This window comes from Anarrhichthys ocellatus, unplaced genomic scaffold (assembly GCF_004355925.1).
Source record: "Anarrhichthys ocellatus isolate YVR2014 unplaced genomic scaffold, GSC_Weel_1.0 scaffold1, whole genome shotgun sequence".
NCBI lineage: Eukaryota > Metazoa > Chordata > Actinopteri > Perciformes > Anarhichadidae > Anarrhichthys > Anarrhichthys ocellatus.
Window position 1 is genome coordinate 9,509,614 of NW_022280031.1, and position 13,437 is coordinate 9,523,050.

General features: G+C 41.9%; 1 protein-coding gene across 11 annotated transcripts in view; it reads right to left on the reverse strand.

Annotated features, from left to right (window-relative positions):
- Positions 1-12,749, reverse strand: part of tfeb (transcription factor EB) — a 30,122-nt gene extending 17,373 nt beyond the window's left edge. For 3 of the 11 annotated variants that reach the window (XM_031844077.1, XM_031844087.1, XM_031843997.1), the window contains exon 1: positions 1,104-3,009. The gene's annotated coding sequence lies outside the window, so the exon portion shown is untranslated. The other 8 variants (XM_031844051.1, XM_031844014.1, XM_031844033.1 and 5 more) reach the window with 8 other exon arrangements.
- Between the last annotated feature and the right edge of the window lie 688 nt (positions 12,750-13,437).

Genomic DNA, 13,437 nt, shown 5'->3' on the forward strand with positions numbered 1-13,437 from the left:
ATCCGGCACGGCAAGTAAAAGTAGAAAGAAATCCCCCAAGGACACGCAATACTTGCATACCTCTTGACATGTCTTTCACAAACTGAGTTTAACCTGGCCAGGCCCTGCGCCGAGACACAAACACACATTACAAAAACACTGTTCAAGAACCTCAACCTCAGTCGTGACAGCGTTAACGACGTTGTTCAAGTCATTTTGGAGGCTTTGTGTCATCATTGACAATCACTTTTGATACTAAGTTTCAGGTTGTCAAACGCTTTAGTCCAACTTCCTGTGAAGATCACAAAGGTTCCAAAGGTAACACTGCACTGTGCACTTTTACAGCTCTTCCATCACTGCACATGCGCACTCACGCACTCTCACACACACACACACCCTTCCCGCAATGAGCTATCTGTCTGCCTGCTCTAATGACTAAAATAACCCCCTCTGCTCTCTGTTCTCCTTTTCAGGAACACCCTGTTCCCCTGAGCCTTGGTGTGTTTTTTCGTTTTGTGTATGTATCTGCACGCATCTGTGCGTTTGTGGGCAGTCCGGGGTTAGAGGGGGACATGCATATAACAGGTAAGTGTGCAACGTGTGTTGCCACTTTACAGCATCTGTCGCCTTTCAGGACGTGTGAACAGACCTAAAGTATCAATATTCCTGAAACCACGGCATTACACACTCAACGGGTATAGTTGGTAGGATTATGTGACATGACTGGCATGGTAAGTATGGCGTCCTTACCCCTTCCTCTTTGGTCTCACACACACACAAACAGCTGTATCCCTTAGCGACAGAACACACATTCGCACATGCAGACAGACAGACTGGACAGTCAGATCATTTTCAAACACTCAGGACTGGTATTCTGTTGGGCCAATTAGTGTTTTAGATATAAAAAAACATTCCTGTTTCCACCCAATATCTGTAAGAATTACATCAGACACTCATGATTTAGTTACAGCATACAGGGGTCATTTAAGTCAGGATTGTCAACTGTGTTAAGTCGGGGTAAAGCCCCACAATCACTGAATGCCTGAGCATGTTTCCACTGTATAGCATAGAAGCACTTTGGGCACTGAGACAGATACATATAGACAAATGTAATGTGCAATTACCTGTTTAAGAGGAAAAACAGTTCACAAAGGACGGAATCACGCTCTGCTTGTGCTGCTGACTACATTCGGGATGCTGGAGAAAGCGGATGGCAATCTGAAGAGGGACGTCATGGGGCAGGGCGAGATGAAGAAAGGCAATGGAGGTGTGAAATGACAAAGATACAAACAACAACAAAGAGAGAAAGACAAAGACAAAAAGATGGTTGGTTAAAACTGCAAAATGGACAGATGGAATGAAGAGCTGTAACATAAAATGCGTTACTGTGAGTCTGAGCGTGGAAGAACAACAGAGGAAGCAGCGGAGTGTTCAAGCAGCAGGTGTGCAACACACGCTGACAAACTCAGAATGAGAGAATCATTTCCAGGGCGGAAGTGAAGGAAGCAACAGACCATGGTTAAACCCGAGTACAAACACACACACACTGCATTATGTTGCAGGAGACATTTTTGATTCAGTTGTTTAGTTCACTTTTCCATTAAGCAAATTGCTGCAGCACTTCTGCAGCTGGTTCTCGGACGTCACAGTGTCGAGTTTGCTATGAGGGGCACCCTGCTATCTGGTTTCTGGCTGTTTTAACACCTTCATTTTTCAAATGAGTAGCGGTTCAAGCATGTTCTTCTATAACACAAAGACTATCCAAGTTATGCACTCACTCAAATATTCAAAACACTGCAGCCTCTTCCTTTTGTTATACATTTAGCCTGGTTGGGGCTAAGGGTTGGATGCATGCTGTAAAAAGATCAGTGTCCTTAGATTGCTGGCAAACGTGTGTGTTATTTACAGACATCAAGTGCCAACAGAGTTACATTTCTGCTCACCAACATTTTGAAGGTCGTCTGAATGAATCACCATCACTCCTCAACATTGTGTGTGAATCACAATGCCTGTCACCTTCTAAGCACAGTCTATAAATAGCTGATAAATAGGGACCCTTGTCCAGAGTGAATCTGTCAACTCAGTCCTGCTCTCCTCGGGTCACAGATCATAGAGACGAGAGAGTGATGTGAAACTAGCGAGGAAAGGACAACAATAGGCTATCAGCACAAACACACTTACAACCATGTCAAATCAAAGTACAACACAATGAGATCCAGGAAAGATAATAGACCAGCCTCGCCAATTATAACCACAATGCATCACTTCCCCTTTCCTTGCATCAGTTTTCACAACTCCTATATTTTGTCAGTGGTGAAGCAACTTCCTTTGTAGGAAACCCTTGTAAAAACCATTGTGGCATGTTTATCATGCCACAATTAGATTAAATTATTTTTGATATTGATGCCCACGTCTTATCCAACACTTGAATGATAAGAAGGAAAACTAAAGTAAATGTTGTTCAATCTGAAGTCAATAAGGCTATTCCCTGTGCAGAACATTAGGCACACACAGTAACAGAAATAATGCTAATACAGGTATTTACACTCAGGTCACCCTGTTTGCTGCAGGTGTGGTGCTAGTATGTTATGAACACACAAAACATCTCTCAGCACGGTGGCTTGCCATTTTGTATTTTTGAATTTGATGCATGTTGGCAAACACGTTAACAATTAGAGAACTGTTGTATTTCATATGGTAACTTTCATTGTCTCCCCACCAGACTGCCACACAATCAGTACCATCGCTCTGACATTCTGCCTCCACTTAGCTGCACATAACAAACAATCATTGCATTGCTAAACAATGGAGTGATGACTCGAGATCTCTATATCCTATTAAGGTCAAAATGCAATATGTTATGACCAGTTTACTGTCAATATATATTCAAGTTTAAAAAAGGAACTACATTCTACTAAAAACACACTAAAACTGCTCAGACACGTTCAGTTTCATTTCTGATTTAGTGGCCAGTCAGCCTGAACAGAGCTCGGATTGACACTGATACATAAAGTAGAAGTATAACTTTAGATCCTTACCAGCAACTCTTCAACTATCCCAAAGACAACATCGTGCAGCCAAGAGAGATCTGCTCCTCCACGTGTTACTGCACACACTCCGTGACAGTTGTTAGTTTTTTGCCGGCTGGGACCGACCAACTAGTGCATTCATATGCCGGTTCACTGGTTGTGACGGCACTCCCACTCTCCACCAACGGGCTACAGTAGACCGAGTGACAGTCACTATTAGTCACCTTCCTCCCTCTCTATAACCACAAGCTCAGCTTCCCAGTCCTCCTCGTTTTCCTCCTCCTCCTTCTCCTCCTCCTCTTCCCCTAAATTGGCCTGAATGCCGTCGACTTGGGCAACAACAACGAGAGCCCTGTGTCCAGTAAACTTATCTCCGTTGCTCGTTTCCCCCTCTTCCCCTCGTATGTGGAACTCCTCCTTCCGTCAAGCCTCCTTCCTGAAGCAGTGTACAGCATTTGCATTTAGTAACACGTACACATGTGCATGCATAAACACAGATAGACCCTAGACGCAATTTCCTTATTTTGTCTGCCGAGTCATTGTGCATGGGTTTTTCTGAGCTATAGGGCAGTGAATCATCATATTTACTTCTTTAATTGCACACCCACACACTGTCTCACACACACACGCACACGCAAATGCAAATACAAACCTGCATGCTTAGATGTCAATAAGCCTCATTAGAAACACAGACCTGGAAAGGAAATACCACCATATATGATATCAAAGGCAATCTGTGTCCATTGAGTATTGGTTATATCACAAACTTATGCCTTATCGCAATAAAAAGAGACATCCCATAGCAGTACATTTGTTATAATTTACTGAAAGTCACGGTTTTGTTAAAAACAAAACCAACCAGATGCTGTTTTTTTTTTAAAATACACACAGGTAAGGTGCTACAGTGCAGTGCACGTTTTTGTAACTTGCACTATTGAAATAAAATAGAATAATCACGCTTACAACTGGCTTAGCGTGTCTGCGTATACTGTAGGATAAGAGCATCCCAGTAACCTGTATAAACTATCTGTGTTTACCTGTGCAAACACACACACACAAACTGTACTTTGCGTGTAAAATGGAGCTGCAGGACGGTTTACTTCTCAACGATTGACTGATTTCCTTGTGACAGGCAAGCGTGTTCAGATTGAAGTAAAACTGCCTCTGAAAAAAGTGCAGTAAGATTTGTTTACGTGCTTTAGCACCCATTTTTATTTCAGCACAAGCAAAAACACACACAAACACAGATCGGTGCCTCAACATTCTCAATTAAATAGATAGCACAAGCTCATCACTCCAAAAGCAGACACACAGACAACAAATCAAAGAAACAACAAAATGTAGACTGATGACTACTTGCTGACAGGACCATTAAAGGAGCCTCCTAGTGGGGAAATGATGCAGAATATATAGCAGAATATTTTCACTTCAGAACATGTGGAAAAGCTATACATGGACAGGTCCAAAATAAAGAGGATGCGCCAATACGACAAAGGATTCAGAGGAAAGTTAAGTAATTGTCAATGTTAACTTGTTGTCTCTCACACTCCTTTATGAAGTGATGTGACTCTGATTTCAACTGTTGAGCCAAAAGAACTGTACCCATCACTGAAGACATTCCTCGGCTGTGGCCAGCTGTAAAATCAATTAGCACGTCAATCCGCATCGGCCTCGGGTTGTAACACACACGTGCACAAACAAACTGTAAAGGCCACATGCAGAATGCCCACTACGAGCAGCAGCTTGTTTGATGGATCCCTTATGAGTAATGTGTTAGAACAACTCTTCTATCACCAACTATTAGTACATCTCCGTCCACACTCTCCTCCACCGTCCTGCATCTCTGAATGCAGGAACACAAACACTGGTATCAAAGTGCCACTCAGCTAGTTGTGCCTATCACAACAGAGGAGAACACTGGCCAGCATGCTTCAGCAGTACCCGGCTGACAAGCATCCCTTGTTTGTACACAAAGCATTCAACAGTGGGCCAGCACCAGTTCTCATAGTGGCCGCAGTGTATTTACTGGGCTATTTTGGTCCAGAGGCAGGACCCCCCCCCCACCTCCTAAGGCCCTCAGCTCATTGGCTGGAAAAGCTGCGTTCCTGTCAAGTATGGCCAATCATAAGGCGTATATGTAGGAGGGGAAATCATTGACCAAGACAGCCTTGTCCTCTTTTGACAATGGCCTATGGAGGAGGCTGGACCCAAACACACACATGCACACAAACACAAAACTCAAGACTCTCTTCTACTTGTCCGCCGGACAACTTTCCCTTCGTTTACTCCTTCGGTCACCGTGGTTGCAAACAAATATGACATACAAAGACCATCTACCTACCTCAGTCTATCTCTTTGTGAAGTAGGAGAAACAGTACAAGTTATAGCCACGGTTGAAGGCAATGAATTGACCATTTATACATGAATTTGCACATACAATGTTTCCCTATCATTTTGTCTGAACAGTATGAGATATATATATATATATATATATAATAATCTGAAGAAGCTAAATGATGCTGCTGATGAGTAAAATAATCAAAACAAAGATGCCAGTTTTTTATGGATTCACATCAAATGGACATAGCACATAATGTTATACACATTATCCTTTACAGCAGCAAATAATCGTTGGCTGTGAAATAGTTATTAAAACAACATCATATGCCCTGAGGTGACCTCAAGTTGTGTGCATTAATATTAAGCCCTCTTTAGTGGTTGAATGACACATTGTATTTCCATACGTTGGCAAACTTTGCACACAATTGTAGCTCAGGAGTTGATGTAATTGGGGCTGCTATGGCTGGATATCCCAATCACAAAGCCACTAGATGTATATTTTTAGAGCACTCTTTTTCTATTTGGAGAATATTAATTAACCGCCATGAATTCTAAGTAGACACCATTGTGGATCTACGAGTGTGCGATAGAGAGAGAGCAGTGCAATAACCAGCCAACCAGCTGCACAGCATTTCTGTTTGCATGAGTGAGAGTCGCCATGTACGTACGTTGACATGGAATGGAAGGCATTTGGGAGATGAGTTGTGAGATAAAACCTGCTCTTTACTGCTCAACTCCTCTTCCATTCTTTCTCTTTTTCCAATTTTTTGTTGAACTAATATCCATTAGTATGAAGAATATTGCTGCCTTTGAGCCCTTTAGACTTTTGAGAGGAGGAAAAAGAACTGCAGAGAGACAGAGCGGAAGAGGTAAAGAAAAGGAGGACAGAACAATTTAAATCACTGGAAGAGTTCAAAGAGGGGTCAAGAGGACGATAATGAATAAGTTAATTAGTAAATAAGCTTACAAAGGAGCCGCGTATGTTTGCAAGATCAGCATCCATTTCTCGTAGGCTGACCAAATATGGGGACAGTTTTTGATTAAGCAGTGCAGACAAAGGAATGCTGTTCCTCTACACACAGACGCACAACCTTATACAGTAGATCACTGTATTTCCTCTACAGATGATTTTGCCATGGACTATGGTTAACGCTAACAGACAGGTGGAAGAGATTGCCCAATAAAAACGTCAATAAACTCAGGCAGAGTACGGTGCAGCTGCTAAAATCGTGGTGCTTTTCATGCGTTACTAATCCCAGCGGATAGCAGCCGTTCTAACATGAGAAGAGCGCCTGCTATCGACTGAAGGAGGAGCATCCATTCAGTTCTTCAGCTGAGCAGTGATATCACACGAGTCTGAATAAGACATAATCTCCACGAAGACGATTTCACTCCCAATGTTGTTGAAGACCAATTTACAGTTCACATCTGGGAAAATACTCATCTTGGCAAATCACAAATTAGTCCTTCCACGTTATTTAAAAAGTATGTATAACAACAACAACAACAGCAGCAGCACACGTTGATGCTAATTTTGAATGTGCAGAAAGGTCCTCCTTGTAAAGATACTCGGTTACAAAGACTAGTTCCTGGGAGAGCCTCAAAGACATCCTGTTTTACACTAGCTCAGTCAACTCACAACAGAAACGTTAAAATTGAAACACCTTTGTGGTGTAAATACAGCAAACATAAAAAAAAGATGGAAGTGACAGAAAATGGTATTCTTAAAAATATAAATAATCTACATATTACACAAATTAGTGTAGTGAAAGCACAAAAAGATCCCTTTTCAAATGAATCCGCGGTAGTTTGTGAACAATCTAAAAGACGGAGGCAGGATTCAAGAGTGTAAACAGTGGAGGCCGACTTGATGTTGTTCCACAGTCTTTGGGCCACAGCAAAGGTCTCATCCTCATTTACCTACAGTGATCAAACAGCCAGTGGCTTCAGTTAAAACTGCACATCGTAATATGGAGAAAACGTATTTGATGAAGGACCTTAGAGACTTATGAAAGAGCGCCAAGCGTTTAAGAAAGTGTTTGATTCTGATCTGAATGCAAAGTGTCATCTGCATAAGTGGAAGGAAATACTGTACTTCTGACTTATCCAGAGTGAAGATGAAGATTGTGACAGATGGTGTGTGAGCCAGAAGGAGCTACAAGCAAATGAGAATAGAGAAATTGTCCATCTTGACAGAAAAAGTTGACACGATAAAGAGAAAACCAGTCGCTGGCATTTATACTAACCATATGCTAAAGACAATCAGTAAGTCATGGCTGCCCTATCAAAGGCAGACATGAGATCCAACATGAGGATATTCACAAAGTCATGTCATGAGTCATCAGTGAGTCATTTAACAGCTTCATACGAAACCAGGCTGAATCAAAAATGTTATTGAGAGAAGCGGCCTTTCTGTTTTGATTGCAATTAGTCGAAGCCGTTGGATTAGAACACTAGGAATTGCATAATGGAAAACCTCTTTGAGGAGCCAGGGGGGCATTTTATTAAGAGAGCGCAGAGTTCATCCGAGGGTTAGTAAGAATGTTCAGTAGCAACAGACTTTCAACAGCAATGAAATGGACACATTTTCTTTGTGTGTGTTAATAGATCTATTTTTAAATCTTCAATGCTGTAGGGAGCCTTGAAATCTAATTTTCTTGAAGCAAAACACAAATTATTTCAAGATATTTCACAACACACAACGACAGACACGGTTTGCTGAAAGAAGTGAAACTGCAAAACAAGTGAGATTGACTCATATTATTTATATATTGTTGCTTGTGTCGAGGAGAGACAATTACACTGAGGTTTGATAACCTGTTGATTGAATTCATCTGATTATTAAAAAACACTTAACACTTCAATGCAGTCACTAAAGACAACATGTCAACATTACAACATAAAATGTGGTAGTGTGGGAAAAATAAGCCTAAATATGTCAAAAAAAAAGCATGGCTGAGATGACTGACGAACGTCTTTATGGAGGAGATAAAAATATAACTCGTGGGCCTCTAAGTTGCAGAAAAGCTACAACTACACCCCCGCTGTTCATACTATCAAGCAAATTGTCCAAACAGGCCAGCTGCAGTGTGTGCTCGCAGATGCATTTGAGACGCCGTTCTTACTGAGACAAGAAAGACTGCGAGAGACCATCACTACTGTCTGTCAGTCAAAAGAGGATATGAAACAGTGGAATGGAGATAAGATGAGGAAGTGGAGTCACACATTCAGCACATGCGCTAAAATGCCCCACCCACACTCACCTCTGAAAGATCATGGGTCACGTTGTCACATAGCACATGCCAAGATGTCATTCTAGTGGTTTAAAAAGTCAGAGCATATTCAGTAGTTTGTTTTGTGTGTGTTTTTTTTTATATTTTTATGGTATACACCACAAAGACACTTCCTTATTCCACTTTTTCTCCATCTAGTCACGAAGCGGTGAAAACACTGTCCGGGTCACGGGGGATTTGTCCCTGTGGCAGATGGATACAGCTGTGTTTACACACACCTGATGCTCTTTCACACTACAGTACATCCCCATTGAGCCTCGTCATTGTGCCTATGTGCGTGTGTGCAACGCGGCCTTTATTTACCTGAAGAAAATTAACCTCAACACTTACAAGCGGAGGCGAGTCCAATGAGGCAGAAAACACAACCCACGCACACACTTTTCCACACACACACAGGATGTAAAGCTTGCGCTTATTTGTGCACTTTCGTGATCCAATTGTTACGCGTCACACATTCAAACATACATGCCAGGAAAAGGAAGTCATCCAATGCAGCCAGTAGTTTTGGTAACTAGGATATCATTTACACCAACAATTCAAAATGGTCACCTCTGGTGAAACCCGACTCTGTTTTCCTTTGCTGGCCATCTGAGCAGGCTGCTGCTGCCGCGCTATAGGAGAGAGAGCAATCAGTCTGCCGGGCGTCAACACTGCTCTACATAGTGAACAATCCCCTCTGACCTTGCTGTCAGTGACCTCACAGTGTTTACTGACCCCTGACCCTTCATACTGTGTGCACTCCACAACCCCACTGCCTCCTCAATGTGCATCTGTCCCGTTCTTAACAGCGCTTCTACGCTGTACAAAAAGCTTGTGTTGGCAATGAGTGAGCGCTGGTAAAGATCTTAAGCTCACCTTGCGTGTATTCTCCTCTAACACAACTGGTTATTGCTTCCAACCTTTGTCTAATAAAGAGCCTCGATACCGTGTCATTAGGCCGGCAGCAGATATCGGAAGTAATCTTCTTTGATCCTCTTTGACAGGATTTTGGTTGAGAAGCATTCCGAGGGAACATGATATAAACACGGCATGATGCATTTCCAGCCAATAATTCAATTCAGTTAAAATGATTCATTGATACGTGGTAGCACTGTACTAGTGTCACAGGTCTTGAAAACTTGGTGCCAGTGACGTTGCACAGTAGATCTATCTTTTTGATCTGGTTACTCAACGGAAATGTTTTCATTCACTAATAGATTCACAAAAATGAGGAGTAGGCAGATAAAGGCAATGAAAAGGAGAGACAGGGGCAATCCACACAGAGATAGTGGGAGAAAGGTTTTAGTGTCTTTCCAGGAGAACGGTAATTCAGGTTTAACCGCATGATGGCATAACTGCTGTTTAACTGCTCTGCGTGCTACAACTCTGCATCGGTGTTATGTGGAAAAAGAACTCGGCCTCAACACACATCAACGACACATTCACTCAGTGTTTGCGTGTGTTTAAATACATAAATGTTTATGCATACATACTGTGTGTGCCCGAGCCAAACAAACTACTCTGATACATCAAAACACACATTATTTCCTCGGAGCTGCAGCTGAACCTGCCTCCATGCATGTGAATGCCCATCTGTGTCTCAGTGACAGTGAGCAACAAAGAGGTGAACGTTCTTTTGTCCTACAGTATCACATTTCTGTTTGCCTTTTACATCGAAACACAAATAGGAAAATATACGTGCCACCAATAAACCTAAATCGTCACTGTCTCAGTGATCCGGTGCAACTGCCCTGCAAAACTCATTTTACTGGAGGCGATTGAAGGTGAAACAGAATTAAAAAGGAAGCGTGTATATATGCAGATTTCTACCAACCTACAGTCATTAAAGAGATTATTAACTGCTGATAGTTTGATCATCGCTCTATTTAGGTTTTTCCTGTGGTTTCTCGTGGCTGCAGTTCCTTAAAATCGATCTTTCATAATCTATGTAATCACAACATTTATTGGAATCGCTGAGCTCTAGATTTTCTATTTCTGGTAACTCACTTTATTATCCGTCATCGTGGTGTCTCGCAAAACACACAACGTGGCCATCACTGGATCAGCGCTAACGGTGACATTTCTTACAAAGGCACCAAGAACGAAAGTAAACAAGTCAGGAGCGCAAACAGAACCTCGACAGAAAGGTACTCGCCAGTAACAAGCTGTCAGACCTATTGAGACCTTTCTGCTCTGACCTTTCACCCCGATCCTGTGTTCTGGAGAATGGTATGGATGATGACAGAGGCTAGGTGGAGAGGTCAGAGGTTAGAGACCGGGGTGTAATGTCAAACACTTGGGTGCTTTTCTATTAGGCTCACTTATGCTTCCTCGCGTCCTCTCTCCTGACCTGCACCTAGAGGAGCAAGGAGCTTTCGGGAGGAGCTTAGAGCGAGGAAACACAGGTGTATCCTACACAGAAGTCTTTTATCAAGCGGCGAGAAATGGAAATGCCGCACCTCCACATGTGGCACATAGTTTAATGCAACTACAGCAGCTTAAGACTACGCTCTGGAGTCAAGTATTTTTCATTTGACATAATGGGCTCCACCATCCTCACGTCTTTTCCTCGCACCTCTCTCTCTCACTTCCTCGCCGCGAGGAGATAAGATGCGAGGAAAAGACAAGATGGGGGGAAGCAAGGAGATGCGTGAGCATAATGAAAGGTGGAGGGGATAAAGTTGGACCTTAACTGGGGTAAGTCTTCAAATCTACATTTATCATGGTAAATAATTCCGTATGGCAAAAGTAATCAGGACTATACCTAATATAATGATTTCTATGTGGATTACTATACAAATATCCCACTTTTATGCAGAAACTTTGCCCACATTCTACAGTAAAACAAGATAAGACATGTAGTTCCGTTTAAAATCACAGCTAAATCCCAGGTAAATGTCTGTTATTATCATTAGAATAAGACATTGCATTACTGGATAGCATTAGGCATAATAACAAACTGTTCCTTGCACTCCGCACAGACACACACAGGCTATTAATAAATCACACAGTATGTAAATATAGCCCACTCTGCAGAGGGAACAAAGGGGGCATAAACAGTCAGCGGTGCTTTCATTATTTTAGTTTTTGCACCATGAAGGATTTTCAAGCAAAGTACTTGAATAGGCAGCAGAGCATATAGGGTTTGCAGTCCCACTGCTTACACATAGCAGCATACCCCGGGGCTAAGGTGTTGTTACTGATACCAGCCTGGCCAATGCTTATAAATGGCAAGAGGGCAAGTTCTCCACTGATGACAGTAAAAAAAGGGGAAAGTGGTGCATTGTGGTCTAACCCATTTCTTAAATGGTACCAGTGGTACCAGTGTCCCCAATAGAGACATTTCAGTGCTATTTTATGTTATTTTATCTTTCCATTATTCCTTATGTTTTGTGAAAGTCGTGGACTGGGAAATATAACCATGTGGAAATGTTTTGGATGTCTATTTTGTTCTTAAAAGTTTGATGTGTGCTCGTGGATGACTATTCAGATTCATAGTAACAATATCATGAGCTGGAGACAAAAGCTTGACAAATGATGCCTTTTGATTTGTGATGCTGCAGCCTGTAGTCAGGTTTTAGGCTACATGGCTGTATAAGCACACACGTCTCTCGTCTGCAATGCAGAGATTGTTAAATAAATATTTTTTGCAATGATTTGGCAACATGTAATGGACAAGTGCGAGACAGTGTTGTATTTATTCTCCTGAGGACAAATAATAAGTTGGCTACTGTTCATTTTAAACTTAATGCATCACGAGACTTTCTATGCAAATCGGGAAATACTGACTTCAAATTAGTGCTCGCGGGTTTCCAGAGTTACTGGTGTAGTAGCAGAAGTTACATTTCAGTGTCGGAGGTAAAATATCACTTACCCGCTCTGAAGGTCAGACAGAACGAAGTAAAGAAGTCAGGTTGCGGAAAAGTGCGTGCCTACTTCTCTCGTGCGCTCTGATCATACCAAACCTAGCCGGGCACTGTCGGAAGGAAAAGGGTCGCGTTTAAGAAGATAAAAGAGTTTCAAGTGTCTCTGTATTTACACAGACTGCTCCAGCGTGTACCACCACTGGCACTAATTTGTTTTCGTTTAGTCCGTCGAGATGTTGTCACAACTAGGAGCGTCTCTGGTCACCTGTACCACCACCAATAGCAAGGCGCAGATGGGTTTGTGGGAAATGTAGTTTCCCCTCATATCTTCCACAGACTGGTATTTTGAGGCGATGACGTGAGGCCTGTTGACTGCATAGGTTTTATGAGGTCCTCTAACTTTAGCCGAAGACTTCCAGAAGTACCAACACGACTATAGAGAGGCAACTTCCATCTTTATCGGTTTTTTTTACCGCCTGCAATGGAGACGCTTCTTCTATTCCTGTTTCATATTCATAACGCATTTAGTTTAGGCTTAATTACCTTTCACTGTAATGAATCAGTGTTAGATGAAGGGATTGTGGTATACCCTGTGCAATACAATTTGGTCCAATACTTTTTCATTATTAATCTTAACTTGTTTTTAGTGGAGATTGTTTTAGACACGTGGCATTGTATATTTTTAGTTTATAGTTTGTGAATTTATGTATTATTGCACAGGTGTCTAATAATACATAACAGGTCATATTATGTTAATCTTAGGAACCACATACTGTTGACACACGTTTAAATTCACATTTCTGTCAGTTTTATAATGTGGTTCATTTGACAATTCACAGCAGGCATGTGTGTATCCAAGTGATTATAAAGACCGCCTATTGTCTGACTGAACATGGCATGTTCACTTGTATAAGTGCCCGAACAGCAGGAGAACTTTATATATATATATAT